This window comes from Scylla paramamosain, chromosome 2 (genome assembly GCF_035594125.1).
Source record: "Scylla paramamosain isolate STU-SP2022 chromosome 2, ASM3559412v1, whole genome shotgun sequence".
NCBI classification, from domain to species: Eukaryota; Metazoa; Arthropoda; class Malacostraca; order Decapoda; family Portunidae; genus Scylla; species Scylla paramamosain.
The window spans coordinates 8,737,689-8,745,000 of record NC_087152.1 but is presented as its reverse complement, the minus strand read 5'-3'; positions in this window follow the sequence as shown (position 1 = coordinate 8,745,000).

Below are 7,312 nucleotides of genomic sequence, written 5' to 3'. Positions count from 1 at the left end.
TTGTGGCCTTGTTGCCGCCTTTGTATTGATCGGTGAGTGACGGGCTGCGTGAGGACCGAGGGGCGCAGGCCACATGGCGACCCGCTTCCGCCCGCCGCCCGCAACAGGTTGGCCGCCACCCGTCCTCACCCAGGCTGCTCCACGACATCCTCACACCCTCACCACCATCACCACCATCACATTCTCACCACTACTGCATCACTCTTAATCCTTCACATCCTGTCAATCGCTCACCACCACACCACTAATACTCCACCACTTTTGTATCACACTTAAACCACCACAGCCTCTCCGCCCTCACCAACACTCAAAACCTAACTCACCCTCACTCCAAAACCATCATTCTGCTCATCTCTCTCTCTCTCTCTCTCTCTCTCTCTCTCTCTCTCTCTCTCTCTCTCTCTCTCTCTCTCTCTCTCACGGTCTCTAAATCATCACGGCAACTCACCATATCTTTTAGCCACAACCTTATCACCACTGTATTTCCATGCAGACAATATTCATTCTTCACAAGGCTAACCATCATCACTATACCCACCCACACATCACTAGTGCCTTCACAACTACTACATTCTCATCACCTCTTCCATCACACTTTCACCACAATTTCTCCACGCCCTAGCTATCATCTCCCTGCATTCTCATCGTCATTTCCAGACACTTTCATGAGGCTCCTCGTATCCAGGGTCCTGCCATCATCACGCCATCATCACCAGCGTCCTGCATGCCGGCACCAAGCCATCACCTCTTGCTTTCCTTCACATTTTCAGATCAATAGCACTTCGAACCCAGAAACTCGCTGTACAGTAATGAAGTTTTATAATCAGTTACACAAATTAAAAATATAACGCTATTGGTAATAACTTTAGGATCTGTCTTCTCCTCGCATTTTCTTTACTACTCCTCTTCCTCTTCTGTTAGGTTTCCTCTCCTCCTTCTCCCGTCCTCTTAGTGCATCCATCCAACGGCTGCCATCCTCCCGTCCTTTCCCTGATTCCTTCCCTCTGCTGGCACACTCACTCCAGCCCAGCCGCTCGCCATTTCACGCCACGCCGGCCTTTGCCGAATTATGTGAAGATTTGGCCCTCTAACCTCGGTGATGAAATACTACCGCCCTTATTTATATGTTTCGTATGATGATTTATTTCTGTTTGCCTGTCTGCCTGTCGGTTTGTTTATGTCTGTCTATCTGCATGTCTGTCTGTCTCTGCCCCCTCTCTCTCTCTCTCTCTCTCTCTCTCTCTCTCTCTCTCTCTCTCTCTCTCTCTCTCTCTCTCTCTCTCTCTCTCTCTCTCTCTCTCTTTTCTCAATAACGGTATCTCTAAATAACGAGTCTCCGGCAACACTGAACCACCAAGTTGGAGGAGAATAACGTTAGTGTAAACCAGAAGAACGAGACCCTGATTTAACTCTTTTCTGCTAAGGTGGTTCTTTGTTAACATTTAAAGCAATAAGAAATAAAAAAAAAAATAGAGAGAGAGAGAGAGAGAGAGAGAGAGAGAGAGAGAGAGAGAGAGAGAGAGAGAGAGAGAGAGAGAGAGAGAGAGAGAGATATTCCATAGGCATAGAGAAAAGGAGAGGTTAATTTTGTCTTTTTAAGATGAAAAAATGTTCAAGAGGGTGCAGTTTAAAATACGTGAAAGTATAAATAAAGTAAGTGGATATGAAAAAAAAATCATCAAACACTGAAAGAGTGAAGCAGGTCTCCGAGTCTTGAACAGAATCCTTTAGTGAGCCGTAACCTCTGCCGTAATCTCTCAGTGGCTCACTCATCTAACTCCCCGTGAACAGTTCGGAGTTAATGACTGTTTCAAAGTGGAAGTTTCACATTGATCACCTGTACTTCGTTACTTTACGATTCTGATGACGGAACAAGATGAGTTGGCAGTGGTGAAGGAGGAAGGGGAAGATCACGTCCATGACTAACCGGCCTATCATAATAACAGGTGCAGGATAGAGGTTGGATATCTCTTGTGTTTGTGGTGCCGAGCCTTTCAAATCTGTCAGACAAAAGCAGCACTATCCCTTCTATTTCCTGGTTCCCGCCACGCTGCTGCAAGGACAAAAGCAAGGGATTCAATCTGATCTTTGTTCTTATTTTCCTATTCTACACGTGCACTCTTCATGGCAGCGCTCCACAGCCTTGGGTGCTGACCAATTTTTAGGTGATGGTGGGAATGGGTATCAGAGAAGTGCAATATATTCTAATAGGGAAGTTAAACGATCTCCACATGAGGCTTGACTTCGGAAAGAAATTACTTAACTTCACCTACAGGCAAATGATTACCGTTTCTTTAGTTTAGCTTTGGCGGACTAATGACGTCTTTGCTGTTCTATATGTTTTTGTTTTTTTTATTGATAATAGGATATAATCTTTAAACCACATTTTCTATTAGGTTTGAAGCCCTAAAGCAAATCTAGTTACTGTAAAAAAGATTGTTGAGATGGATGAACAATCTGACTCTATTTCCAAATGTGTTCGAGTACCTAAACCTAAGCAAGAGGAACTGGAGCCAAGAAAAAATGAAAGAAATCCTGCTATATGGGATACTTATGACATATTTTTGTCCGGTCTCATATATAAATTATTATGGCATACTTTGATCACATTCAGTCAGGCCATCATATCTCTGTTGCAATACAACCTTACCAAGTGCCATAACAAAAGGAAGCAACACTGTACCTGCGCAACGTCTATAAAACACAATCAGTTTGATAGATCTTGCCTAACTCCAATCACATTCATGTCCTGACAGATTTCCTTTTTTTTCATTTCCTTGAGAGAGAGAGAGAGAGAGAGAGAGAGAGAGAGAGAGAGAGAGAGAGAGAGAGAGAGAGAGAGAGAGAAGAATCAGAGCTTTCTAGACACACTTTCAATACACTTTCTCACAGTTAACATGTTCGACGCACGATGACATCCGCCTTTTAGCAGCGACAGTGTATTACAGATCGCAACGCCAGTCATCGCCTGCCACCCGTCACGATACAAAAGCATACATACTTTTCTTTAACCGCGACACACTTAAACACGGGAGCAAGATGAATAATGTCAATAAAAAGAACAGCCGACTCGTGGACTTGAGGAAGGAGGAAGTCCATGTTAGGCACTGTTATGTCTATCCGTATACTTACTAATGTTGTGTAGGTGGACGTTGGAAGCCAAAACAAGCTGGGTATGCAGAGCTTGATGTGTCAGCCAAAACGCAGAATATCTAGCTTCCTTAAGAGACAAGACAACGTCAACAAAGTCGGAAGTGCTGCCTAAACATCCAGATACGTATTTCCTTTACACGATAAAGTGACGAATTCGGTTGTTTTCGAGAACAGATCCAACCCAGACCCAGCGACGAGGGCGTTCTCTAATCTTTATACTTATCTATGTACAATCTTTATATATTGTAGATAAATTAACAAAGCTCCGGAGATTGTTACTCTCCCTCACCAACACAAGTCCAAACAATCGTCTTACATTTAGCTTACATCACCACCATCACCTACACCATCATCACCCTTGCCAACAACAGCAACAACAATAACAGCCAGACCAAAATCCGTATCGTAGACAATAACGATATATATACTCATTTGAAGACCCGTAAAAAAAATTAGGAAAAATAAAAACAGTTGGAGTGCGGGGCGGGGCGGGGGCGGGAGGGAAAGATTAATGGTTTTAAAGCCCTTTGTTCAGCCGGAAACATAAAATAAATTAATTGGCTGGATGAACGCTCTTCTTCCAGCGCCTGCGTGTTTGTGTATGTGTGCCTGTGTGTATGTGTGCCTGTGTGTCTGTCTCTGTGTGTGTGTGTGTGTGTGTGTGTGTGTGTGTGTGTGTGTGTGTATAACTTATTATCGTCGGTTAGTGGGGTGGTGCTGGAGGGGAGGCTGGAGAGATTAGAGGGACACACGCACACACACACACACACACACACACACACACACACACACACACACACACACACACACACACACACACACACACACACACAAGGTCAGAGAGGCTTGAAGGACTGTCCCCATGAGCCGACGAGTCTCCTTGATAAACGTAGCAGGACACACACACACACACACACACACACACACACACACACACACACACACACACACACACACACACACACACTCTCTCTCTCTCTCTCTCTCTCTCTCTCTCTCTCTCTCTCTCTCTCTCTCTCACACACACACACACACACACACACACACACACACACACACACACACACACACACACATAGGACAGGCTGACAGGCGGTGTTCATTCGCTGTGCACAATACAGATTGGTGAGTGTTGGTGTAGCAATGTGCCGTCAGGAAGAATATTACCACCTCCACCACCACTACTACCAGCACCAGCACCATTTCCACCTTCACTGCTCACAATCTCACTCTGTCTCTCCATGTTCACCGAATTTATCATGTTCCATTCCATGACGCTGTGCACTATATTCTCAAACGTTCTCGTGTCCACCTCAACAGCTTCTAACAGGTTCCAGTGGATGTTATTGGCAGTTTCAAGGGTGCTCTCAAGATTGTGGTGATAGTCTAATAGTGATTCTGCGTCATCAGTGGGAAAAACACTCGTGAAAATCCGACCATTCCTCTCTGTCGCCTTTGCAAATAGTCCTGATGAGAGAATAAAGTGTTAAAGAATGCAAGCATATTTCTTTACTATCTCTTACCATCACCTTCACCTACACACATAGAGACTCCTTATTTCCATTCGTCACCTACGCACCAATAATTCATTCCATTATATGAACAACACTTTCATTTATTTGTGTAAGAAGAGCTCTGGCTAAGGGCAACAAAACTGAAGAAAATATTCATTGGAGCTGCCAGTCCCTTTAGAAATGTGACAGTTCGAAAGTCCAAAATTACATTGTGATGCCACCACCTTTCCTTTTCCTAAGATTCCTCGCCACCAAAGGCACCATCCCTGCACTCACTCCACCACAGCACTCGCTAATGCTTCTTATCTTCCTTCCTTTCCTTTTTCCCCTTCCCGCCTGCAGCTTAATAATAATTATAATCTTCTCTTCTCTATCCTTTATACTCCAATTCTGACCATGCGATCTCTATCTATCTATCCTCCTGTCTTCCTTTTTACGTGTGAAGGTGATTAGCCCAGGAAAGAAAATGGAGGAAATGGTGAATTAAACTGCCGTCCCCCTAAAAACAGTAAAATACAAAAAAAAATATTGGTCAAAGGTATTTCTCATTCTGCACACTCTTTTTGACATTTCTCTTTTAGGATCTTCACCTCCAGAGGGCCTATTTTCTTGCCTTTTGTTGTCCTTGGCCAGATGCCCTCAAACATAAGAGAAAACATTCTATCGATATGTTTTATGTGACTTTTGAAGCAGTGCCGTAAGTTGCAATTACAAAAAAATTCCACCTTGTCGTTTTTGTGAATTTTTCATTTTCTCTGACCATTGTCCTATACTTTTTTTTATTCTATTCTCTCTCTCTCTCTCTCTCTCTCTCTCTCTCTCTCTCTCTCTCTCTCTCTCTCTCTCTCTCTCTCTCTCTCTCTCTCTCTCTCTCTCTCTCCCATTCCAGGCCCTTCTATACTTTTCTCCCTCTTTCAGTCCTTCCTTTCCTTCTGCAGGTTCACCCTCCCACCTTCCCTTTCCCTGCCACCAGCGCCCGGCCTGGTCCAGCTCTCCCCTTCCTCCCGGCCCTCCGCAGGCAAGACGGATGGCATCGTTAGTGTCAACAGACCGGCACTTTTCCCTGTATATAGAACAGCGGTCTGGGCGCTAAAGGTTAATTCGTTGCCATAACCTCTCCCGAATGAAATCCAGAGCTCTTAGAAGGACACACCCGTCGTTCCTGTTACTCCCGCTCCCTTATCATCCTGGCGTGTGTGGAGCGCCCATCCCGTTAGGCTCCAATACCCACTCACTTCGGCAAGATCTACGCACTACATGTCGTTTGTACCTCTCCGTGTTGCTCTTCGGGGTGAGGGCGAGAGAGGGGACACATGAAGACTGGATGTGTTGGGATGTGCTTAGGTCTTTACGTGGAGGAAAGGAAACGAAGGAGAGGGAGGGGGAAAGAATGGATGGATGAGGTTAAGGGTAATGGGTGTGTGTGTGTGTGTGTGTGTGTGTGTGTGTGTGTGTGTGTGTGTGTGTGTGTGTGTGTGTTTAGGAAGGGAAAGAGTAGAAGAGGAGGAGGGATGTAATGTGTCTTGTGTGTATGTGTGTGTGTGTGTGTGTGTGTGTGTGTGTGTGTGTGTGTGTGTGTGTGTGTGTGTGTGTGTGTGTGTGTGTGTGTGTGTGTGTGTGTGTGTGTGTGTGTGTGTGTGTGTAACATCTGACCTTTCACTTGGTTCTCCCTGTCCTTAGTGTAATATAAAAGAAGAACAAAATACAACGCAATGAAATTAAAGAAATAAAAAAAATGTTTTTAAATGGTACAAACTGAGAAAATCTAGAAAAACAACAATTAAAACAACAAAAATCATAAACTGCGGAGAAATGAACATCTATTATAAAAAAAAAGACAAGTATCTAAGAGGAGGAGGAGGAGGAGGAGGAGGAGGAGGAGGAGGACTAAGTGAAGAACGAGAAGAGGATTAAGAGGATAAGACATTAAAGTAGAAAATAGTAAAAAAAAAAATCGGGAAAAACTAGGAAAATTAAGAGAAATAGGAGAAAAAATAAAGAAGGCGAGAAGGGAAACCAAGACGAGAAATACGTGAAGTAGGAAAAGGAGTAGGAAATAGGAGGAACAGGAGGAGGAAGAGGAAAAGGAGGAAGAGAAGGAAGAGGAGGCAGGCTGTGAACGGCTGCTATCAGAAACTGGACCTTTACCACACCAAAATCAATGACTCTCACAATACCTGCCGATGCTGCTGCCTTCAATGACCACCACCACCACCACCACCACCACCACTAACATTATTGCTATCACTACTAAAATTTCTACCACCAATTTGTTATATTCAAATGTAAGGCAAAGGAAGTGCTGTATTTTCTTTTCTTTTGCTAATATTTCTGATAGTTTTCTTTACTGCTCTTAAGGTTAAATATCTTGAATAATTCTCTCTCTCTCTCTCTCTCTCTCTCTCTCTCTCTCTCTCTCTCTCTCTCTCTCTCTCTCTCTCTCTCTCTCTCTTTCATGTGAACAAAATAATTACATGCAATTATTTTTTCACCTACTTAAGAGTGTTTTCTGTCTCGCCTTTTTATCATGTTTTCGTCAAGTAAATCCTTTGATTCTAATTGCCTCCATTAATTCCGGGACATCTTTCTTCCTCAATTAAGCTCGCTCACACAATTTTCTTTTCTCTTGGACGAATTTTGTGTCC